We start from the raw sequence: 26,499 nt of genomic DNA, 5'->3' as shown, positions 1-26,499 counted from the left end.
CTACTCTACGCCGCTCTACTCTCGCAATGTACTCTATGCCCCTCCACTCTGCCGTACACCACTCCTTTCTACTCAGTGCCTCTCTACTTTACATCATTCAGCGCCACTCCACTCTACACTACTCCACTCTTTGCCACTCCACTCTACTCTACACAATGCTACTCTATGCCACTCAACTCTACTCTACACCACTCCACTCCATGGCATTCAACTCTATTCTGAGCCATGCCACTCTACTCTAAACCACTGCACTCTACTATACTCCGCTCTACAGTATGCAATTCTATTCTACCACACTATACTCTATGCCAATCCACTCTATGCCCCTCCACTGTATGCCACTCTTCTCTATGCCACGCCATTCCACTCTACTCTACGCCATTCCACACTATGCCATTATACTCTATGCCACTCTACTGTATGCCACTATACCCTGTGCCACTCTATTCTATGCCACTCCACTTTACCCTATGCCACTGCACTCTATGCCAATCTACTCTATGCCGCTCTACTCTATGCCACTCTACTGCATCCCACTCTACTCTATGCCACTCCATTCTATGCCACTCTACTGTACTCCACTCTATCTTACACCACTGCACAGTACGTCAGTCCACTCTGAACTACTCCACTCCACGCCACGCTACGCTACTTCACACTACAGCACTGTACACCACTCTCCTCTTTGGCACACCACTAACTTTTAGCCATGCTGAACAGCTGCCACGCTATGGCTAAAAGACATTGGTAAAGGCAATAGCTCTCACATAAGCGAGACCTACTGGCTTTGCCAATGCGTGTATATTTCTAAGTACTACGTAACATGTGTTGCTTACGGCGCTTAGAAATGGCATATTGCTGTGAGGAGCGCTACATGAAAACAAACTGTTATTCTTTCTTCACCCTTGGCATCAAACGCTGTGTAATCCTAGGAATGAGTATTTTCAATTGTGCAGTGAGCCCCGGCGAACCAATCCTGGCTCGTTCTCAAACTTTGCACACAGACTGTCCCCGCAACAGAGCTTAACATGCCACAGGGCAGCCCCAGCTGTGAATATATAAACCTGGAGCTGCTGCGCGTGAAGTGTAATGACAGCTCCGCGCGCATCTGAAGAAACTCCCGCTGATGATAACAATGGGCGCGCGTGAAGCAGCCCTCCCCAGCCCCTCGTCTCTGGCAGCGGGAACCTGCGTTCTTTCATTAGGAAGGGAGGGTTGTTACTGCTCCCCGGGCCGAAAAAAATGCTCGTTTACTCGCTCTCCTGGCACGTAATTACCGAATCACAGGATTAGGTGTCGGTGTCCGATTTCAGCAAGTTGGGGATTCTGCAGCTGCCTCGGTGCCACCTAAATAACAGGTGCCCCAGAGCCGAGCGACCCTGCTGAGGATAATAGACCGTGCCAGTGATAGTAAACACAGATGATGGCGTGAGCAGGGGAATATGCTATTATGGGAGTAAAGTGGCACTATTCTGTGTTTGTACAATTGGGCACAGTAGGCTAGCCCTCTTGTTTTTCACATAGCCGTAACTGGGGAGTTTTACCACAGAACAAGGCTTCACTCCATTATTTCGATCAATCAGTGGTTTGTTTCGATAACAAAGACAATAAAACCGTTAAAAATACAAAGCATAATCGATCTCACTAAACTGAGTGGAGGTTTAGATTCAATTAAAGACTAAGGGGTAGATTTTCAAACATATTGCGCTGGGTTTGCATCATGCTAACCAGCACAACATTTTTTGTTTTGGCATTTACTTTCCAGCACATGCACAAGAAAGTACCCTAAAAGTTATACAAATCAGCGCGAACCACTGCTTTGCATTACTTAGCATCAAGTGGGTGCTACATGGGTATTCCTGTGCAACCACTCATGCGTTTTGATGCAAAATCCTATCTACAAAGAATTATAGACAGGCTTTAGCGCCAAAAGTTAACGTCACTTCAAAGGAGGAGCTAACAGGAGAAATGGTTTTATTTCTCCTTTCTTTTCCTACTTTGCATGCACACAGACAAAGTGGGAAAAGCTATTAAACTTGTTTAGGCATGGCATTTTGTACATGAAGGGTACCCTTCCTGTACAAACCTACGTTAGACTCACACCCACACCCTAGCGCTATGGCGCTCAGGTGTGTGCATGGTGCTCAGCATCTGAAATCAGTACCGGTGCTAGGGAGAGGGGAGGAGAGAGCCTTATCTTTTAAGATATGGCACTTTTCTGCTGCCTCCCTGTCACGCAATGCAGCACAGCCTCTTTGGGTGCTGCACTCTGTTGCGTGTATTTTTTTGAAAATCTGGCCCTTAGTCCATGGGGTATTCCAGCCATGGCCATAACTTCTATTCTAAGTGTGTTCTGAAAGCTCCAGACCTGATAAATCCTGGCCCAGAGACACTTAACCTGCCACAATTGGTACAGGGGTTGCGGGGAGCAACAATGCCCGGCCCCCACCTGCCCCCTTGCGGCTTTCCAGGGGAAAAAAGCAATGCCCTGCACCAATTCTCTGCCCACCATAAACCAACCACCAATGGTCCTTCCGCTGACACTTCAAACGTTCTCAGAGCAGGTGGAATATGTCAGCAGTGTTTTTTTCTTCCCAAACTAGGGAGAACTCCCTAGTAAAGAACCCAGTAACTGTGGGTCAGGGCAGTTATTCCTCATTTGGGGGAAAAACTCACAATGCTAGGGTTTTGGATCAGAGATACCTCCAGCATGGACGTCATTTGAGGCTAGTGACTTCTAAATTTTGCCCCCTCTGAGGCCAGGGGTCACAAAGGAAGTGCCAGGAATAAGCAGGGAGAAAGTTCGAGGTCGCAGCTGTGACAACAAATTATCCTATAATGACGTCCAGGACCGCCAGTTAATGTAGATGCAGCCCCCTGGTAACTCCGCACCAAATTCCCACCAACTCAAAATGACGTTCTTAGAGGTGAATATTATGCAGGGTTTGACTGTGAACCGAAAAGAGCACTGGCAAAAGTTTTCATACCAGCCCGCACTGCTTCAAGCCAGACTAATGAGAGTGCCTCCTGCTCTGCAAGTTCTTTTACGGTATTTTATGCGAAGCAGAGAATTTTTTTAATGGCCTCACTCCCACAGGTAACCATTAGCATAGAGGTCAATAGACCTGATTCAGGCGGGAGGCTCCCGATTTTTTAAAGCCAAATATGACTTTATTTTGGATGTCTCCTTCCTGAAATTGCCTCACCTTCAATAGAAGTCAATGAGGGAGATACATTCTCTTGATTATTTTTTTTAAATCTCCCACTTTCTTCTTCTAAAATATTGACATATATGCATTAGCGTGCCCATCAGTAAGCTGAAGTGGCTTCCCATTAGGAAAAGGATCCTTTTCCAGGTCTTGCTATTGGTTCACAGGGCTCTTCATCAGTCTGGCACAGGGTACCTCAGAGCAAGAATTTGCTTTTATGCTCCATCCAGGCGTTTGCATTCAGCCATCCTCTTTCTGGCCAAATCCCTAGGATTCGACGGTCCAGAACTGGGTGGGCAGGTCCTTTTTCTTCTTTGGGACCTTCAATTTTGGAACAAACTCCCTATTGATTTACAGTGCATTTCAGCTACCACACTGTTTCGGAAGAAACTGAAAACATGGCTTTTTAAGCAGGATTAGTGTTGCTTCTCTCAGTTGCATATCTCTGGAGGTGCAGAACGCCAGGACACTCCTTGGAGTAATAGAGCGCCTTAGAAATGTCTTTTACATTACATCAGCTGAGCAGCATGCCTTATTAGACCCCTCCAAAGCAGAGTCTTTAACCATGCTTCACACATGCCAATAGCTCCTCCATCTCTGGTAAGCCACATTTATGGTGGTCTCGCTGGACCCGGAAAGTGGGAGTCAGCGGTGTGGTGCTGCCACCTCCCAGTAATGCAGGTAATTAGGCAGTTTGGTGCGCTGCTCCGGAAGCACTCAGGGTGCTTCCAGGGCGGCTCTCGCTGGATTCGCAGCATGCTCCACCCATAAAAGGAACCACAAGGCTGTGAGCGGGTCTTTGTATCCCACTTGCCGTCTCAATGGAAGGACGCCACCCGCTCTCGCTGACATGGAATAACAGAGTTTTCGTTTTCTGCTGAGCTTTTTTTCTTTGTTTTTGTTTCCCCTGCAGGCTTCCTCCACACTCTGCATTTCAAACATTCCTGCAGTAGCAGCCAAGCTGTCTCCTGGTTAGAGGCCACACACGCTTGAGATCTGTCTTGCTTGACCCGTGTGCAGACGTGCACGGTGGCGGCTCCGGCAGGGGACCGCACCTGCTTAGGTGAGAGGGGCCATTCAGGGGGAAAGGTTCCTTGGTCGTTTTTGTGTACTTGATCAGCAAATGTTTGAGCGGCAAGGAATGAGGGAGAGAGGCATTGGCCAGCATATTGGTATTGAGGGTCATATTGGGTTTTTTCAATCCATAAGCAACATTTGTGGTGTTCATTAGGCGGGAACTGTTGTTTAAAAGGGCTTGGATCCCTGGAGTATGTGTACTTGGCCATTGTGTTATTTTGCTGCGAGGATTTTCTCATATCAGTTTGTGCTGGCTTTACAATTTATTGGCAGTTGTTGTTCCCGCCAGTTTTAGATTATTCAGGGTAATTGTGTCTTGCTCCTTTGTTACCTGCTCTTTTTTCCTGTGTTGCGTGGTGGTGCGCAAAAGGGCTTTTGGAGGCTTTGGTGCATGAGATGGATGAGGCTTTAGCCCTGATGAGGAAGTGGCCTCCTATAGAGCAGCAAGAGGTGCCTATGGTACCAGAGGAGAGGCCTGGGCAACAGGGGTGGCCCCTAGGGTAGCTTTTCCCCCGGTCCCGAAGAAGGATAAGGGGCTAGGATCTCAGAAAGGTTTGCAGTGGCCTCCTGGCAAGGATTCTCAGGTTCTGTGATCGTGTAACCCCGGACAGGGGGAGTGGGTACCAGTGGAAACGTGCCCGCCGTTACACGCATCCCAGGCCCTGTGCTATCTCAGGGTAGTGTGTCATCCATAATGGGACCTGTGGCCAGTGGAGCTAATTTTCAGAATGGCAACAGTTGTATGGCAATTGGGGTTACACTTGCAGTAGGCGCTGGCCAGCTGATTTGGTGGCCAACCTGGTCAGTACTTTTGCCTGGGCTCTCCAAGGTTGGGATGATGTCCGCCGCCTCCCTGGTGGGGCCCTTGCTGGTGATGGTGATTTTTTCGAGAGGGCCAGGCGGTTGGTGGCACACCTGGATTGTTCAGGGAGACAGGGGGCACAAGCAAGTGCTGTTTTGGTGGCGAGTGTAGTTAGTGATGTGCCCCCGTTACCTCTGGGGTTCAAGCAGGGGGTCAGGTGGGGCTGCCCCGGGCCTCTCCCATGGCAAGGGTTTCTGGGGGCCCCCCCAGACATTGGTGCAAGGACCTATAGTGCCAGGCAGGGCACTGGCAGACAGTGCGACTGTGGGTGTGGCGGTGATGGCTCCACCTGCCCAGGATCCCGCAACTTCAGGTACTGCAACTCCATTACTGAGTGTTGGTTTGGGTGAGGTGTGGTCCAGGCACCTTTCGATGGAGGTGAAAGAAAAAAATTAGAAAGGGGCTTATGTGGATATTTTTGATTTGATTGTAGATAAACTTGAAAGAGAAGAGGCTAAGAGCTGCAAAAAATGTTCTCATTCCAGGGACTGTGGCCAATGGTCCTGCAAAAGGAGAGTGGAGGAAACACTGGTGAACTGGGTGAAAGGGTTTTCAATCTATTAGGCTATTTTTGCTGAGCTTTTTACTAATTTGGGTGCCCAGCTTACGTGTTAGCAGAACAGAATAGCATGCGCACATGACGAGTATGGTGGTATGACAAGGAGTTCGGGAGGGTTAAGGTCAGTACTCCTACTTTAGAGTGAGATTAGATTGATGTTATTTTGTGGTTGCGTCACATGAAACCTTAATGTGTAGACGTCAACCCCAGTCAGCCCTTTTGCACGGGCTCAGGGGCGGCTAGCAGCTCTGGGGGAGAGGAAAGAAGCTTTCTTGTTGGAACTTTAACAAGCAATACTGTCCCAGGGCCCCAGGGACTTGTAAATTCAAACATTGCTGCTTATTCTGTGACTTTTCCCCCACCTGGAGTCAGAAAGTCCAAGAGGGGTGGGGCAAGAAGCAGGTGCCCCCTCTTAGTCAGAGCCCCCTAACCGCTTAATTGGATGGCAGTGGTTCCATTGCTCAATTTGTAAGGCAATCCCACAGCAGCCCAGGTCTTGCATGAAGGTTTTAGGGGAGCTTCTGGATCCCAGAGGAAGGGTACTCGGGTGTCTCTTACTGCAGGTGTCAGCAGTCGCTGAACTCCAATCATGGGGTTACTCTGGTAAAGATCCTCAAGGACGTGAGTCTGGGGAGGGTTGCTGGCCCTTTTGATTCAGTCCCCTCGAGGGTTTCATCTCCTCCCCCCTGGGTGTGGTCCCCAAGAAAGACCCCGGGGTGTTCAGATTGCGAATGAGGCTATTAGAGGGGCACTACGCTCGGTCACGTATGCTTCCATGGACCAGGCAATTCAGATGCTTCAGGAATTGGGACTGGGTACCATCCTAGCAAAGTCAGATATAGAATCTGCCTACCGCTTGCTCCCTGTACATCCATCTGCGGGGATTCCACTTTGAGGGCTCATTTTACATTGACAAATGCATGCCAATGGGTTGTTCGATCTCCTGTTCCTATGTTGAGAAGTTCCGCTCGTTCCTCGAATGGGTCGTTAGATGGAAGTCGGGCCATCAGTAGGTCTTGCATTATCTTAATTACTTCCTCTTTCTTGGTCTACCTGGATTATAGGAGTGCAACGAGGCGTTGCAGTCCTTCTGTGCATTGATGAGAGAGTTTGGGGTACCACCGGCACAGGGAAAGACGGTAGGGCCTGCAACTGACATTGAGTTCCTAGGAATTGAGTTGGATTCTGTGGCTGGTGTTTCAAGGCTCCCCTAGAGAAGGTTTCCTCCCTTGCCCAGACCTTGCATGAATGTGTGAGAGCAAGGAAGTTCAACCTGCATCAGTTGTAAAAGGTGGTAGGACAGCTGAAAGTTGCTTCCCCTGGGCTGTCCATTCTCGCTGTCTATTGCCCAGGCAGTGTCTGACCTGAAGGAGAAGCACCACCACACTAGGTTGTTTAGTGAGGTTCGGCAGGGCATGCAGATTTGGGAGGCATCACTCCGGGACTTCAGTGGGATGGTATTGTGGCCCTGCCCCGTCAGGTCTAGTGAGGAGCTAGGTCTCTTCATGTATTAGGCAGGCAGCAAGGGTTTTGGTGTGATCCTGGGCCCGCCCAAGTGCTTGCGGTGCTGGCCCAGTGCCTGGTGGACTCTGGGCTGGTTGCCAACATTGGTTTTCTTGAACTCTTTCCCATTCTGGTGGCCCTGTCCATTTGGCCAGACAAGTTTCACAATCAGTTGGTCATATTTTGGTCTAACAATATGACAGTGGTAGAGTGCATTAATCAGCAGTCAGATTGATAAAGGAAATCCTGCTGCAGTTTTTGGAAACATAATGTGCTTTTTAGGGCCAAACATGTCAAGGGTGTCTTGAACAATGCTGCTGATGCTTTATCTCATTTCAAGCTGCAGGATTTCAGGTTCCACCACCCAGGAGCAGCAGAGTATCCTATGCCTTTTCTAGACCATCTGTGGTGGCGTGGTGCCCAAGCCTACCGGACCTCGTGGCAGCCTTTTTAGTGCCCAGGATGAGGCATGCCTATGAGGGGACATTTAATGCGTATTGCAGCTTCTTGGGGGAGAGGGGGACTGGTTTACATCCTCTTCGGTCCTGGCCTTCCAGGGATCTCTGAGATATCAGGGGCAGTCAGTTGCGTGTGCTAGACGCCACACTGCACCAATCTTCTTCTTTTCAAAAATGCTTGGGCACACAGATGTGACCAGAATGTTCTTGGTGCAGAGAGCATTGCAAGGGTGACAGTGTCTGGAGGGGGCCGGGCCAGATTCTAGGTGCCCCATCGATATTGGTAAGCTGGCAGCAATCTTGGGCACTCTGGGGAGCATCTGTAGGTCACCCGAGGAGGTCCGCCTCTTCAGGTCAGCTTTTACTCTGGCTTTCTATGTGGCTTTCAGGGTTGGAGAATTAGTGGCCCAAAACAAGAGGGACCCAGAGTGGGGACTGCAGCTGGTGAATGTTCAGTGGTTGGAAGGTTCTCTGGCGATTAGTATTACTCACTCCATGACGGACCAAGTAGGTAGGGGCAATTACATCCTCTTTATTAGGGTGCCGGGCAATTCATGCTGCCCCCTGAGCAACCTGAAGGCATTTCTGTTGCATTGGCCCCATGGGGTTGGGGCCCCCCTCTTGGTACATGTTGATGGATCGCCATTGACCAGGTTTCAGTTCTCCAGGGTACTCGATGGGGCCCTGCGGGAGGCAGGGTTTGACCCTGCAGAGTTCGGGTCTCACTCCTGTATGATTGGGATGGCCACCACTGTGGCAGCACTGGGGCTCACGAGCTCAGCAGTGCAGAGAATTGGCATATGGTCCTCCGATTGCTACAAGCATTACGTGAGATTTCACATGTTATAAGATTGAGACTAACCACTATCTTCTTTCCCAACTTTTTTCTTTCCTGTGGAAGCAAGTGGCGCGAAGTTGCAAGCCAGCGGGATTTCTGTGCTGGATTTCTGTGCCACTCCTGTGAATGCAGAGGCCGCTTAGATTACAGAAGTGCTGGTACTGGGTCATTTTTATGTGCGGTTAGCTATGGGCATTTATTTTACAGAAGGTGTTGCAGACAGGGCTCACCAGGCGGGTTACCATATGTCCTTTCATGGACAAGGAGGGCTATGTTGAAGAGCTTCACTGGACTCAATGTTGCTCGGGGGCACACACCACTGGGATCGTTATAGTGCATCTCGGTGGCAACAACTTGGTGCATATTGGCAGGCGAGAATTGTTTGAGGTGTTGATTACTGAGATAGGCTGGCTCGCAAAGAATCTCCCTAATCGGTCATCACATGGTCTCACATCATCTCAATGTTGCAGTGGAGGCGTGGTACATCGGTCAGGGCACGCAATCACTTAGTTATGTGGATTAAAAATAAGTTGGTAAGGTTTTCAGGTCACCATGGCTCCTGTCTATCCATCATGGCTGCATCAAAAGGGAGTGTTTCTTTCTAGAGGATTGAGTTCACTTTGCAAAACTTGGTAATGAGATGTTTCTAGAAAACCTACTGGCCTGGCTAATTCATCGACCATGTTAACATGACCATTTTTTAGGGGAAAGCCAGATAGTAGGTGAACTATGCTGGTCTGCTGCGGGTGAGGTCATAATTGGCGAGTCAGTTAGAGTCCATTTAAGGCATCCTTTTTCCTTTAGATAAACATTACAGCTGTGTTACGGGGCCCTCCAAAGGGTGCCTGCAACAAGTCGACCAGAGGTTGCAGGGGCGCCGGGGGTTTTGGGTGATCACTGCCAACAGGCTCTTCTGGACAACCCCCACACAGGCATAATGGGAGCCAAGCTTGCACAGGCCCTTAGGGGGATAATGAAGGGTGTAGGTGGTGCCTGCGCTAGATATTCTGGCAGGCAGACGGGCCCCCTGCACAAGCTTACCCAAAGAGAGGGATGCAGTCAGGTGGGGTCCTCCCCTAAGGAGGGACCACCCAGGTTACTTTGGGGAGAAGGGACGTTTTCGGAGTTAATAACGCTACCGGGACCAGTCATGATCTCACTCGAAGGTCCAATGTGTGGATACGCAGGAACAAGTCTAGCTATGGTTAAGAATTTAAAGAATTAGTGTCTCTGTTAAGGCTAGGCATCAAACAAAATCTAATCAATGTTCTAAGATATATGGGTTACTGCGTATAATTTTTGAGGGTCGGGTGCATTTTAACTGTGAATTATTTGTGTATAAATAATAAATACTGCCGGGATTTCACGACCCATAACCCAAAGAAGAATGGAGGTGTTTAGCGTCTAATTATGATGGGGTGATGGGAGAGTATATTGTTGGGATGGGATTGATATTTCTACAAAGCGTAAATGTAAATCTGTATTTGTGCTAAAAGGTCTAGTGGAAGGAAACAATAACCAGAAAATAGAGCAGCTGATATCCGTATGATATAATAATTGTAAGAAAGAATGTCTTGTGCCCTGAGCATCTTGGAACAGGAACAACTAAACATTCTTCTGCTCTGCATGGCCAGTGTTTAGCTTGGCTGCCTCCCAGCTGTAACTCCCGGCAAGACTTAGTCATCCGCCCTCTCTGTGCAACTAGTGGGAATCGATATTTCATCTCTCACCTCAGTGCCAAGGCAGTTCATCCAGGTCCAACATGAAGGTTTCATTCCCCTTATCACTCAAGCTGATTTCTTATCCAGAGGCCCTCGAGCCAGTTGTCATGACAGGGCTGGCTGCTGCATGTCTCTTTGCAGAGTCTTGTTTAGCATCTTTTATGTTAGGGCTTAGAGCAGAGGAGTTTAACAGGTTTTCGTAATACCCACTGTAAATGATTACCACTTAAATGTATTCTAGGCAAATTGTACCTGCACACATCTATGCTTAAAATCTAGCACCTGGTGTCAGCCTTGAGAGAGTGACATTGGCTAGCCATGGTACACATCCAGGGGTAAACACTTGTTTATTAGGCCTGGGCAGAATTTCAATCATGCCAGAGTAATCGGAGTCATTTTGGTAACTCCGCATTACTCTTTGACACAGAATTGCAGATAATAACGTGTTTATGCACGCTCGAGTGATTAAGAGTAATTTGGAGAGAAAAAATCCTAACCCCAGTGCATATTTAAGGATTACGAGCAGCTGTTCGCACTCGCCATTCATGTCCTGTTGTATTTAGTGTTATTTGTAAGTGCCAAATGCATCCTCATGAATTTCTGTGGGTTTTGTTTGTTCAAAATGTTAACATTAACACCGGCATATTCACCTAACCATAACGTTACTTTAACCTTTGTTTTTTTCAGTGAATTTCCAAGGTTTGTTTGAAATAAATACAGATCTATTTATCAGACCTAACTATAAAATTACTTTGACCTTTGGGTTTTTTCACTGAATACACACACACACACATATATGTGTGTATGTGTATAGTCTATCTATCTATCTATCTATCTATCTATCTATCTATCTATCTATCTATCTATCTATCTATCTATCTATCTATCTATCTATCTATCTATCTATCTATCTATCTATCTATCTATCTATCTATCTATCTATCTATCTATCTATATATATATTCACTTAAAAAACCATAGGTTTCACACATGTTATAGTTAGCTGGACATTTCCCTCGTAAAAACCAATGAAATTCCCCCGTTATAGTTAGTGCAGGCAACTATAACTCACGCGACTGCAATCCTCTGCTGATGACGTCAGATATTACATCACTGTATTTAGACACCTATTTACCCATGTCTTCTTCCATTAATCTTTAGCTATACATATATTACAAATATTTATTTTTCAGAAAGACACATATGTAATCAGTGATGTAATATCTGACGTGATCAGCAGAGGATTGCGGTCGCGTGAGTTATAGTTGCCTGCACTAACTATAACGGGGGAATTTCATTGGTTTTTTACGAGGGAAATGTCCAGCTAACTATAACATGTGTGAAACCTATGGTTTTTTAAGTGAATTTGCAAGGTTTTTTAAATGCTAATTCCTAACTATACCGTGTGTGAAACCTAAGGTTTTTTAAGTGAATTTGTACGGTTTTTTATATGCTAAGTTATGTATTTATTAATATTTTTTTTCAAGTTTTTCACCGTGCGCGCACCGTGCTAACTATAACTATCTACTGGCGACCGCCAGTAGATAATACATAGATATATATATATTGCAAAACCACGCCTTCTTCACGAAAGCCGAAACGCGTCATATCTGCCAATAAATCTATATTCTGTGCAGCTGATTGGACTGTCTGGCATCCTTACTTACAAGGAGGGAGTGTTTTCGGAATTTAATCGGGTTATCCGGTAACCCACGCCAGACCGCCCGATTGACAGCCTCTGCGTACCGGAACCGGGAGCGTGTATATATATATATATATATATATATATTACCAAAAAAATTGCCACATGCTCGGAGATGCACTCAAGAGACAAAAGCGGGCCCCCATGGCTTTCAAGAAGGTCCTTTATTTCATCGCAAACCGGGTTTCATTTCAATTTATGCAAAAAAGGTCCAACGCGTTTCAAAGCTCCTGCTTCTTGTTCACGGACCGGCTGGTTGGAGGCGGTGATAACGTCATCTCGGCAAGCCCCTGTTAAGTAGTAGTTGACTGCCCCCAGGTGGGTTGGATCTGTATTCAGTCTGAGGGTATCCTGGGACTTGTAGGAATGAACGTTGCTGCCACATAACCAAAGTATCAAGTATTTCCTGTAGTAGGTAGAGATGAAATTCGGTTTAAGTTTAAAGCATAACTTTGTCTCTTCTGTGTTAAGCGAAATGCAAGTATATCGCTACAGTCCATTATGTATGTGGTGGTGCAAGCTCCACGACCGAGGCTGGCCGTAATATATTACCAAAAAAATTGCCACATGCTCGGAGATGCACTCAAGAGACAAAAGCGGGCCCCCATGGCTTTCAAGAAGGTCCTTGGACTGTAGCGATATACTTGCATTTCGCTTAACACAGAAGAGACAAAGTTATGCTTTAAACTTAAACCGAATTTCATCTCTACCAGAAGGACCCCCAAGTGCCAAAAAACAATTTATTTATTTTTTGAAAAATCGCCGCGTGCGCGCACCCTGCACGCACCACCCAAACGGAAAATATTCTGCGAGGTTCGCGCAGCATGCGCGCACTCCGCGAGTTATCGAAAAAAAATTTTTTATTTGCCCCTTGATGAACTGCGTATAGTGGGTGCGCGGTGCGCGAAGCGCACCGCGTGCCCACCGCGCGCGCACGGAGCGCGTAGCGCACCGTGCGCGCGCCGTGAAAAAGTTTTGTTATAAAAAATATATTAATAAATACATAACTTAGCATTTAAAAAACCGTACAAATTCACTGAAAAAACCATAGGTTTCACACACGTTATAGTTAGGAATTAGCATTTAAAAAACCTTGCAAATTCACTTAAAAAACCATAGGTTTCACACATGTTATAGTTAGCTGGGCATTTCCCTCGTAAAAAACCAATGAAATTCCCCCGTTATAGTTAGTGCAGGCAACTATAACTCACGCGACCGCAATCCTCTGCTGGGGGCCAATTAGCTCACCAGGTACCTTCAGTATGCGTCAGGGAGCTGCGTTGCAGAGAGGTGTTCAGAGGCCACGCCCATTTTTACAACACTCTGCAATGCAGCTCCGTGGCGCTTCCTGGAGGTTCCTGGTGGGCTAGTTGGCCCCTAGGGGACCTCTGGATTGAAGAGGAATTAATTCCCCAACTTAAAACGCACCACAGGGCGTGTGTGAACACATATCACCTCAGGCCCCGCCCCCTACCTTCACCACTGGGCAAACGCGCCCCGTGGCGTGTTTTAAGTTGGGGGATTAAGTCCCCTTGAATCCTGAGGTCCCCTGGTGGCCAACTTGCCCACCAGGTACCTCCAGTATGCGCCACGGAGCTGCGTTGCAGAGAGGTGTTCAGAGGCCACGCCCCTTTTTACAACACTCTGCAACGCAGCTCCGTGGCGCTTACTGGAGGTACCTGGTGGGCTAGTTGGCCCCTAGGGGACCTCGTGATTGAAGAGGAATGAATTTCCCAACTTAAAACACACCACAGGGCGTGTGTGAACACATATCACCTCAGGCCCCGCCCCCTACCTTCACCACTGGGCAAACGCGCCCCGTGGCGTGCTTTGAGTTGGGGAATTAAGTCCCCTTGAATCCTGAGGTCCCCTGGTGGCCAACTTGCCCACCAGGTACCTCCAGTATGCGCCATGGAGCTGCGTTGCAGAGAGGTGTTCAGAGGCCACGCCCCTTTTTACAACACTCTGCAACGCAGCTCCGTGGCGCTTACTGGAGGTACCTGGTAGGCTAATTGGCCCCTAGGGGACCTCTCGATTGAAGAGGAATGAATTCCCCAACTTAAAACGCGCCACAGGGCGTGTTTGCACAGTATCACCTCAGGCCCCGCCCCCTACCTTCACCACTGTGCAAACGCGCCCCGTGGCACGTTTTAAGTTGGGGGATTAAGTCCCCTTTTTTATTATGGAGGGGGCTGTGTAGCCCCCATCCTCTGGCCACTTCTGGCCCCGGGGACCCCATCCCCGGGGGCCTGGCCTCTCGTTGGAGACCGTGGGGGGGTCCCCAATCCCCCTACGGTCCCAGCCGGCTCCCCGCCTCCTGCGTGAGCTGGCATTGCTTTTCCACATGGGGAGCAGCTAACATGCTGCTCCCCATGTGGAAAAGCAATCTGCTTTGCTTCATTGAAGCGAGAGCAGGTTTCCCTGCTCTCGCTTTAATGAAGGAAAGCAGTTTGCAATGGCAGGATGGGAGCCGCGAGGCTCCCGCCCTGCCATTGCAAACAGCAGTGTTACCCTGCCATTGCAAACAACAGAGGCACCCCAGGACACTGCAGGAGCCGGCCCTGGGGGTGGCGGTCCCCAGGGCCAATACAAGACTCCAGAGGGGGGCCGCAAGGGCCGCCTCCCACATGTACAAGTTGCCCCGGGGGGTGGCGGTCCCTGGGGCTGAGGGGGCTTTGAGCCCCCCCAACTATGTTAACAAAGCCCCGGGGGGTGGCAGTCCCCGGGGCTGCGGGGGAGCCGTGAGCGCCCCGCATATACAATCTTCGAGCCCCGGGGTGGCAGTCCCCAGGGCAGTGTGGGGGGATTGTGACCCCCACACTTGTTTTTTTAATTATGCCCCCCGGGATTTGGCCCCCGGGGGCAAATTAGAATATTCAGAATGGGAGCCCGCGCTGAATTTTTATTTATTTTTTTCGGCCGAAATTCGCGCTGGGTGCGCGAATCTCGCCGATGTTTTTTTTTTTAATTAATTTTTTGGCCCTGGGGGTCCTTGTGGGACCCCCTGAGCAGGCCTAGGGGGTCAGGGTGTTTCTACCCTGCCCCCTTTTTGCGTTTTTCGCGTTTGTTTTTTAGGTTTTTTGTGCCTCGGTTCTACCGAGGCACAAGATGGCTGGCAACACTTCCTGATCTGGAGTGTTGACATCCAATTAGAATACAGCTGGTGCACGGCAGGGTGCGCGCTGTGTGCGGGGAGGGTGCGCGGATACTCCGAGGCCATAGATATATCTATGATTTTAATTTTGATTTTCTCAGGAACTACTGAACGGATTTACACCATTTAAGCAAAAGGCACGAGTCTGAACTGAGGACTACCTCTTTGCTAAATTTGGTGTAATTCCGTTCAACAGTTCGGGCTGTAGCTGCGTCAACAGGTCCTATGGGAAAATGCATGGGGAAAACGTGTTTTGGGTCCCCCTTTTTTCTCTGCCCCCGCTTGACGAATCACCGTGAAATTTTCAGGATCGGAGCGGACCGGAGTTGGCCAAAAGTTTGGAAAATTTTGCGAAGATTCGTCAATCGGTGCCAATGTTATTCAAAACAGAATGTTGCGGATTTACTATGGAAAATAGGTCCTAACTATATCTACCTACCTATATATATATATATATATATATATTATCTACTGGCGGTCGCCAGTAGATAGTTATAGTTAGGACCACGTTTCCATAGGAAATCCGCAACATTCTATTTGGAATAACTTTGGCGCCGGTCGACGAATCCTCGCGAAATTTTCAAAATAGGTGGGGCGCTATGCTCCGCTCCTACCCTGAAAGTCTCGGGGGGATTCGTCAAGCGGGGGCTGAGAAAAAAGGGGGGTCCCAAAACGCATTTTTCCCATGCATTTTTCCATAGGACCTTTAGACACAGCTACAGACCGAACGGCTGAACAGAGTTACTTGAAATTTGGCAGAGAGGTAGTCTACAGGTCAAGGAAGTGCCTTTTGTAGGTTTGGTGTAAATCTGTTCAGTAGATCCTGAGAAAATAGCCTTTAAATCTATATATATATCTGTGGCAGCTTACGGTGCGCTTACCGTGCGCTTACGGTAAGCCTACCGTACGCATACGGTGCCGTGCGCGAGCGCGATTCTGATTGGCTGTTAGATCTTAGTAAACATTTGAATCGGTCGAAACCAGGAAGCGGCGGCCGCCATTTTCTATCTCGCACTCTGAGGGGGGGAGGAAATACAAAGGCAAAAAACATGTAAAGGGGCTGTTTAGACTGCTCCCAACCACCTAGCCTTGAAGAAGGTGTCCCTAAAGAACCCCCAAGGCAAAAAATTTAATTTTTGTTTTTTTTGAAAAATCGCCGTTTACGCTTACCGTACGCGTACAGTAAAAAAAACTCACAAAAAAAAAAATATCCACACTCTCCATACCCCTTGTGCAAATGGTGCCCGAAGGGCAACTTTTTTGCATGGCAAATTTTCTATCATAAATAATCCAACATTACCTTTCACAACGAAGTGCATAATATGTCCTCCATGTGCGCACGGTGCGCGAAGCGCATCGTGCGTACATGGCCCATCCAGCGTAACGTGGGCACGCGGTGCGCGTAGTGCACCGCGTGCCAATCGTGCGTGCACGGCACTAACTGCGTAAAGTGGGCGCGCGGTGCGCTTTGCGCACCGCGTGCTCACTGTGCGCGCACGGTGCGCGAAGCGCACCGTGCGCGCACGGAACGAACTGCGTTAAGTGGGCGCGCACGCCACGAATGGCGTAAAGTGACTTAGCATTTAAAAAAACGTACAAATTCACTGAAAAAACTGCGTTAAGTGGGCGCGCACGCCACGAATGGCGTAAAGTAACTTAGCATTTAAAAAAACGTACAAATTCACTGAAAAAACCATAGGTTTCACACACGTTATAGTTAGGAATTAGCATTTAAAAAAACCTTGCAAATTCACTGAAAAAACCATAGGTTTCACACATGTTATAGTTAGCTGGACATTTTACTGATAAAAAACCAATGAAATTCCCCCGTTATAGTTAGTGCAGGCAACTATAACTCACGCGACCGCAATCCTCTGCTGATGCTAATACTGTATTTAGACACTTATTTGCCCATGTCTTCTTCCATTAAATTTTAGCTATACATATATTACAAATTTTTTTCATAAAGACACATATGTCATCAGCAGAGGATTGCGGTCGCGTGAGTTATAGTTGCCTGCACTAACTATAACGGGGGAATATATATATGTGTCAGACCTGTTTCTAGAGTGAGGCGGGATTGGTGCTATATATATACATATATATATATATATGCCGCTAGCCACTCAGATATGACTCTTCCTTATGCCTATTTACTTACCTGCCCACAGGGTTGTAATAACAATATACTCTCTCTAATGCATTGCAATACCATGTATGTTTCACCAAGTCCCTTTTCTTATAAAATTTTAATAAAATCAGTGTGAAAACAAAAAAAGTGCCCCCTTCACAGCAGCCTCACAACAGCAGTACAAGGATATGTTTCTTCCAATCAGAATGGATTTAAGGTAGTTATGCCGGGAGCTGAACAAACACATAAACAGTGAGAAAAGCCATTGGATAAGGTTAAGGGAACTCAGATAGATATGAAAGCCATCCAGTCATAAGCAAGGGGTTTACCCATAGACCACTCTGTCTATTATTTTGTAAACAAAAGGCTTTCAACAATACACAGCCAGAGTTGTCTCTAGACTATAGCTAAACAAATATTAGGCAAACTAAAAATAGGACTGTTTAAAGGGGAGATCCTGTGAACAGAGTGGTGCTTTCTACTATTTTAGGAAATAAAAAGAAAGTTAAATGCTAAATAAGCCCTGTTGGTATGAATAAGTCCTCTGCATGGTAAAGGACATGTACCCTTGCCCTGACTGCCCAACTGTACTGTTGTCTGGATCTGATTAATGCTGATTGTTTTTGTCACAGGCGAAGACAGATCATGCGTGTGCACCATGACATAGGCCTCTCTCACGAATTGCAGACTTGTTGGACCGGGAGGGGAGCCCAAAGCACTAACCTCATAGTGATGGAAGTCTACTGCTTTCACCAACAGTTAAGCAGCATGGTGGTGGCAGCATACTGTGTAGTGATTAATAGGAGTTAACAGGCCCTTTTTAACCTGCATCACTGGAGTGCGTTCCACAGGCTCCCTCACCTTTTTAAAAGATCTGCTGCTGTGTGATACACTCACCCCTGGCCTACATTTGTTAAATGCGAAGTGCTGCGCAGACCATGATGGTGATTCTGCGCCAGATTTATGAGTGCCTGGGATAGAGCAGTGCTGTGCAGTACTTGTATGGTGAGTGTGTGTACTGGGTGGATGTATACCTGCGAGGTATACACTACATGGGAGATATAGTGCTGTGTATTTTTTGTGCAGTTGAAGCATGTGCAGGGTGTATGTGTACTTGCAGGAATTCAATACTTGAGGGGTGAAGTGTTGTGCAGTGCACGCATGACAGATGTGTGTACTGGCAGTGTGCGTGTTTGCAAATAGCACACCATGAAACAACACAGAAAGGCTACAGTATTGAACAGTGCCCACAGAATGAATGTCTGACCCAATGTATATGAGTCTGTGATGGGACAATGCACGGAGGTAGTAGTACTGGGCACTGTATTTGCTATATCCATGCACTGAGTACAAGTGTGCCTGTAATGGTACATTACATGGAGTACCCTGTCTTACATTTTGGAAATCCCAGGCCTGCCTGGTGAAGACATGAGGAGGCGAGGAATCACACTAGACTGATTTGTATATTGCTGCATTCCTGTGAACCTATGAGCTTCGGAGGCTCTCCTGCTGTGACAGACAGCCTTTCAAGAGGAAGAAGAGAGAAAAAAGTGAATACTTCAAAAGAAGCAGATCCCCAAAATAAAACTTCAAAGACCCAGACCCTAAATGGCATTTGGTATCTGGAAATGGACTATAATAAGGGGAGGTTCAGATCCAAAAATGTATCATCTGCCAAGCAGCCAGATGGGCTGTGTGAGTAGAGGAAGCTCTGCAAGACTTCTGCCTGAGGCTAGCACTGGAGGCCAATCGCTGTCTGCCTCCCTGCTGGGTAAGGAGATATCACTCGGGAATACCAAAACCAGCTGCCCTGGAGCCTGGATCACCAGCGCCTGCCTGCTTGCCAAGACAAGTGGCCCTGTGAGGCAGAGGAAATTTTTGGAGGGAGTGAGGTCCAGTGGGAAGCACTGCGTAGCGGACTCCCAGTGGGAGGTGTGAGAGACGGTTGTACACTGAATGAGTCATTGCCCATGTGCAGGATTGAATCAGCAACCCCCGTATGCCAGGAGATGGCCGCTGTGGACTGAGTCGTGTATCGAGTTCTGTGCAGGAAGCGCAAAGCCAAAGGGGGCTACCGTAGAAGTGACTAGGCTGACAAAGAGCTGAGACTTGTGTGCGCCTTAACAGCGACCCTGTAATCCAGGAGAGGTCTCCATGGTATTGGTGGCTGCACCGAAGAGGTCGACACCATGCCATCAGGTTCTGTGGCAAAACCGTATGTAGGAGGGGCTGCCGATACAGAATATTGTCCAGTTTGGGCTGCTGTCTGGGAAAAACTGAAGCTGCAACCTGCGAGTTGAAATACAGCGTTGTGACCTGTCCCTTGACTTGCCCCGTGAACTCCTGAGGACGTTGAGAGGACTTTGGTCCATCACTGGGCCCTGATAGGGAACACAAAGATCAATCTTCTCCTCCCCCCTGTTAAATGTGTTGCGGCATCATAGACACTTTTGACTATTTCCTAAAGAGTCAGAATGAACTCTTGAGTAAGGCCTACTAGTGGGTATGCCCTGGATGCAGCTACCAGTGAATGGGGAATAACCCCAAACACACTACAAGAAAGAGGGTAGAACAGGGAGTTGCCAGATAAACATTGGAGCCCTGACCTCAAGAGGGTTGTGTTGTTGCTTATGAATGTAGTCATAGTACTTCTTTGGATTCGTAGAGTTAGAAATGAAATACTTCATTTTGATATAAAAACAAGCATTTGACTGGACATTGATTTATTGACATTACTGAGTGATCTTTGATTGGCATGTTCACTAACCTATACTTACACATCACGCCAAGGGAGCCTTTGACTGCTCATCCACAACTACCACTGAGATTCAAGTGCAGAAGGGGTACTTGGCCCAGTTGCTCATTGTCCATAGTAGGTCGTGCCCCGGGACATCAGGAGTAAAGTACCTCAGCCCCCACAGTTGGGCCCAGTAGCCCCTGCATGCCTCGTGGCCCTCTAAAAGGGGTTCTGACAAGCCCTATAACCCCTTTCGTCAAGAAAGGGAGCCAATATCAGCAGAAGGTATTTGTTTGTCTGTGTGATTTGAAAGCTTTGTTATTAGTGTTTACTGCGTTTCATGTGTGCTCAATTATGGACTGACACTCCACTCTCTTAGGGGAAGCCTTACAGTTCCGCTCCTGCACCCGACCAATGTGAACCAAGCTGTTATTAGACACTGAAAGCAGCCTTTAGTACCCCCAACTCTAGGACGCCATTATCTGGCATTGGTGCTAATGCATTCCCACATATGGGGCATGCTAAGCCCCTAATTATGACTTACATGGTACCAGAGTGGATGTACCGCATAGTAAATATGCATGCCATGCAGTAACTCCCCTCAGTACAGTGCAATTAAGAGTTAAACACCATGGAATGGAGAATTAAGAAAAAGGGGTATGAGAGGCAATATACTATGACGCGTAACACGGAGTAAGTACAACAGAAATAGAGTAAAAAGTGAGTCCACGTCGTTGCTTGTATATTCTAGAGTTGTGCTTTATTCGTGTTGTTGGTGAGGTTCAATACAGCCAACGCGTTTCGCCCAAGCATGGGCTTCTTCAGGGCAAGGTAAGTGTAAGATGGAACGTCTATGATGACAGAAAAATGAGTCCGATCTGTACTGTCACTTGAGATGTGCGAGGTAGAAAAACCTCTCATGAGTTTAGATGAAATGTATCTCAGATGTCACCGATCGCGTACTGGAGATACCGTCGCTGAGGCTTTCCGCACATGAACCGCTACGACTTAATACAAGCACTTCTATTCCTTACACAAGGACTCACCCACAGCAGGCAATCTACCCCTTGTTGTTCTTAGACATCTGGGATACATTTCAGCTAAACTCATGAGAGGTTGTACATACTCCATGTTACGCGTCATAGTATATTGCCTCTCATACCCCTTTTTCCAAATTCTCTATTCCATGGTCATATAGCAGCTGGCCATCTGAGGCGGGCAATATTTTAATACGTTATTGTGACTTGTCTAGGCGGTGCAGTGGTCTACAACTCGGCTGCTAGTTTTCTTATATCAGAGGAATGGAGAATTACTGTGTGGGGCCAGGATTTCCAACCCTAAAAGCACATGGAATTCACACTTCTGTGTGCTTTAAAGACATACATTTGTCGCCTGCTCTAAGGGAGTGCTAATGTCTGATTCGGGCTCTATGGGGGGCGGGGATGAGGGAGGGGGGGGGAGATGGGGAGGAAGGGGCGACACTTTTGTTAGCAGTTACCGCCTGAAAAACTCGAGTCAGGTGGTGCTTCTACTCCCAGAAAAGTGAGGCGTGGAAAGACCTAACCACTAATAATCAAGCAGAACAAAATTTAAACGTGGAAGCGCTCATTAATTTTATCCCGCCGGACTCGTAGTAGGGCCCTAAGAGGGAGATTTCTTTTTTTAATGGGTCAATACATTTTCCTCTTACTTGGGGGAAAGGAAGTTTCAAACTGGACAAATCTAAAATATCATAGATACTTTTCAGCTAAAATAGGGTAGTTACTTGCCAAAGTCGGGAAAACTGACATCCTAACTATCTCTCAGAGTCTGCAAAGTCTGGATTATGCAGGACAGGCACAGAATCATATACGCACAATAAAGCAAAAGACATGTGTTTACACTGCACATTTAATTGACATTGCTTGACATTATACTTCATTATTTCCATGTCTTAGAATATTACGCAGGCACTCAAACCAAATTTGCTGTTTCATAACCGTCACACACAAAAAATGCTTCATTTTCTGTGGAAGGTAAGAGAGAATGCAACCTTTGACTTTACACCCTTTTTGCACTTGAGCAATATACCGGCATTAAAAAATGTAAAAAAATATAACCATCGCAGCAGCGAGGTGAGGCCTACTGGCTTTGTCACTGCTTGTTCAAAGTTTGAATACAGCCCACACAATGAACGACAGCCTAACCTGATGAGATCGGAAGAGTTTGATTGGTAAATTCTGGCATTTAATTCATTCATCACAAGGAACATATATTTGTGTAAAAGTGTACGCACCAGTTAAGAGTGTGTCCTATCTTCTCTCTCCTTCTTCTAGACTATGCAGATTTCAGTTGGTACATCTCCCTTCATATTTCAGATGCACCCCTTTAGCCTCTTTGCTCACTTCCCTCTCTCTTATTTCTACCTTTTCCCATTTCGTGTGTGATCTCCATAAATTGATGCCACACTATAAGACCCCGCCCGATCCTTTACACAGTGTACTACCGCTCCCTAGTATATTCTGATTAATTATATCCTGTGCTTCCCAATATCCCCTTGGTTTGTCACCCATTTAAAAACTTCTTAACAGCTATTCTTGGAGACACTAAATGTCATACGGTTAACCTGAACAAAATAATTTTTTACCACAACCAGCGGCGTTAAACATCATCGAACCGACCTGGTCTCATCTGGCAGATGCTTATTAAATGATTCTAGAGTTCAGTTATTTCTGCTGTACCTTGGAGGACCTCCACTTTGTGTTTGAAATTTAATACCTTGCAATAATTATCTTGAAAATGCCTCTGGAGAGCTGTGTGGATGGCATCTTACAAATGACCAGCTGTCATCTTCTCGCCTTCGGCAGCTGCGTAAAGGATGTTTTGCAAAAATACTTCTTACTTCGTTCCAATCTGTCAGATCAGTGGAGAGGGAATTCGACCCCATATCTACAGCATTACTGAAAAGATTGCTTGCTCTCAAACACAGGATAAATAGACCACTATGGTGTTATGCAACTATGGACTTTACTAAAAGTTAGGCAGACTGAGTGCTCCATCACAAATGTGGTGGTTGTCCCGTTGGACATTTAACAAGTGCAATTTAACCTACGACACTCGTAATACAGTGGATGTGATCGCCACCATGTTTTGATGGAGTATCCCATCTGCATCATTATGAATAAAGCCCTAAATATTTATCGCCATCTTTTGTGTGAAACGCAAGAGCGGATTTATCATTTATGATGCCCCAAACGTGTTCCATATATTTTCTTGGCTGCGAGCATTTCTCGGCTCTTCCTTACACCAAAACGTAACACATTTTTTGAGTGAGGAAAAGTTCTGAGAATCTACTGTAGATGGCTCGTGACTCTGACTCTCCCTGGGATGTATGACGTTACAACGCATACATTTACAGCGCGGTACATTACATTGCGGTTTTGACAACGCAAGTCGTTACAACGACTTGCGTTGGAAGGCGCTGGACTTAGGAGTAGTAAAATTTACTATTCCAACTCCAGTCTACGTACAGTAGGGAAGGTGTTGGATAGTAAATTATACTATTCCTTGTCCTAGAGCGCCATCTAGCGCAAGTCGTTGTAACGACTTGCGTTGTAAAAACCGCGATGTAATGGCATCGCGATGTAATCCCCGCGTTGTAAACGATGTTTCCCCTCTCCCTGCCGTTCCCACTGACTAGTCGAAGCGCAGGCTTTTGCTGCTAGTTGGAGATACCCAAATGTAAAAATTAGGTACAGTCTTCTGATGCCCACAGGAAACTTGATTAAAAGGACCAACAAAACCTAGCCGGAAGACAAGATGTTCTCAGGGAAGAAGACCTCAGTTAATATAATTACTCTAGTTTGGGCGTTTAGCATCAGTTTATTTCTGCTAAGTGAAGTCAAAAGCACACAATCTAGAAGAGGTAAAGGATCCAATGAATCAATAATGTGAACAGAAAAGAATCTTACTGAAGAGTGCAGGTCGATCCATGCCTTTGCCTGCTTTTAACTTCCAACTTAAATTTCAATACTGTATATGTGGAAATGGCTGACAATTCAGTTGCTGTTTTATTTTTTGCTTAAGCATGATGTAAATTGCAGTTAAAATGTTTTCTTCTTTAATAAGTAGCTCTTCAGGGGCTTTTTGACATTGCACAATATATTCTATGTCCAGTCAGAAAAAAAGTGAGAATCGATTGTATAAATAAAATCAGAGATGTTTTCATAGCTTTGCAGAAGGTGTTCAAAGCCCATACAACTGCAAGCAGATTCCGAAGAAACTGAGCCTGCATTCGCAAGCTTCCTCCAAACCCATGCAACAAGGCAGGTGAACTTTACACAATGCACGAGGCAACCGAATCCCCTTTCCGTGTGATCCTGGGTGGGCCATCGTGACACAGCGGCCATACTGAACTGAGTCACAGGTCACTCCGTAGTCCTTCCGGGCCCCTCCAGTCCCGACAGAGGAAGCAGAATAGCCCACCGCATCTGGCCGGGTCGGCCTTGTGATCTGTTTCAAAGCTGACAGTGACATCCTCACCTATTACGACACACCTTTGTTTTGAGCTGTGAAATGGCGCTCTGTGTCTCTCTCCAAACAGAAATCACGGAACACGGGGTTCCTCAATGAGGACGAATTGATGCCAGAATTACATTTGCGCATACCGGAAGCGAGCTTTGAGTGGAACGGGACATCATGCTATACTGGCACGTGCCCAGGGGACAATTTTATAGCAGCTCGTGAACAGAATGCTCCTGTCAGCAGAACGTTCAGGTATGTTTGCTGCGCATGCAAATTATTTCTCAATCTGTGGTGCAGCATTTGAAAGTAAGCGGAGCGCGAGCAACTCCTGGAAAATATTATTTCTGTGAATTTTGCAGTGGTAAAGAAGGGCGCTATGCATGCATGTTCATTTTAATAACATTGGTCACCCGCACTGCTCACTATAAATACCACCCAATGACCACCGACGCAAGACAAATGGCTACTCCGGAAAATACCACCTTTGTCAGGCAGATTATGAGAAACACAAACCAAATAAATGTCAGCGGCTGACGCGTGCTCTCCAAAACGCGCTCGTCATAGAGCCCGACGGGAAAACACAGGCTGGAATTCCACGGGAAAAACGCTCAGTGCCTCAGGCGGTTTTGTTATCTTTTATTTTCTCACTATAAAAACCTGTAGTTCCGTCTAACAAGCTCATAACACGCATGGGTTCTCGCACACAGTGACAAGCATGTACCTCTTTCATGTGCATGGGATGCAGCACTCCTGGGGCCCTATGAGATAAAGTGCCCCGGGGCCGCAACGGGCGTTTCCCCCACTTTGTGCGCCCAGTGCACTTTAGCATCACCGAAGGGGCTGCAGACGCTTGTGTAACCTTTCTGTAATACCAATAGCGCTGGCGCACATAAAGCGCCAGGACTATCTTCATGGGGGCGGTCTCTCATTTGCATGGGGGTGTGCCCATGCAAATGAGGGAATCTCTTTGCCTCTGCGCCCACACCATATTACTGACGTGGACGCAGAGGCAAAGAAGCCCTCAGGAGGCACAAGGCACACTGTCAGTGCACATCCTGATGGCAGTCCTCTGCAGGTGCTAAAGGGGGTCTCATGGACCCGTCAGACATCCTAGCAGGAGGTGCTGTCACTGTCTGCACCCGCCTGCAAGGGGATCCCTATTCCCCTTTAAAAGTGCAGACGGGTAATCGCCTGCACAGTGAAACAAGGAGCAGCTGTAAGGCAGCCGTACCGTATTTCACGTGAATGCACTGCCCAGAGGCCGGGCGCGCCTTTTTAAAGGTGCGCCCGGCACAATGAAGGACAATGCGCCGCATGTGTAATGCGGCTCCTGCTACTGGGACTTTTGGTTTTAATGGGGGAGGGAGTTTATGGTGGTGGAAGAAAGAGGCATGAGGTGGAAATAAGGCATACATGCCAACATTTTAGAAGAGGAAAGTGGGAGAATAAAAAAATAAAATATCGGGTGAACGTATTTCTCATATTGACTTCTATTGAAGCAGAGGCAATTTTAGGTGGGAGACCGCCAAAATTAAGCAATTTTTTGCTTCAAAAATCAGAACTCTCCCGCCTGAATCAGGTCTGTTGGCATGTATGATAAGGCTACATATCCTCGGCATTCCGCAATCCCAAAATTTCTCAGTGCAGGCTGCAGGCTCGTGAGAAAAACTTTGGGCACTGCCACTTATTCTTTTACAAATTACAAAGTGAGAGTAACCTCCTGCTTCTCTCCTTACCACCACGCTGTGGAGGTTTTCAAAGTGAACATCTGTCCAGCTGATCCAGAGAGCGTCTCTGCAGCACACGCCTAGCTGGGGAGACAAATATTTCTGCAGTGAGGTTATTGACGGAGCACAGAACATACTGTACCAGCAAGTGGTTGGCTCAACAAGTTCGCAGCTGCTTCAAGCGGCAAAATATTTGTGCAGAAACCTCCTTAACAACTGCATAAGACCAATGTTTAACAATAGGGGGATTTAATTATGAACGCAAAGACACCATGTCCTGGATTCATAAAGGCTGGTGTAAAACACAAAAACTGACGC

This window comes from Triturus cristatus, chromosome 10 (assembly GCF_964204655.1).
Source record: "Triturus cristatus chromosome 10, aTriCri1.1, whole genome shotgun sequence".
NCBI classification, from domain to species: Eukaryota; Metazoa; Chordata; class Amphibia; order Caudata; family Salamandridae; genus Triturus; species Triturus cristatus.
The sequence above is the reverse complement of the archived record's forward strand: the minus strand, read 5'-3'. Positions refer to the sequence as shown.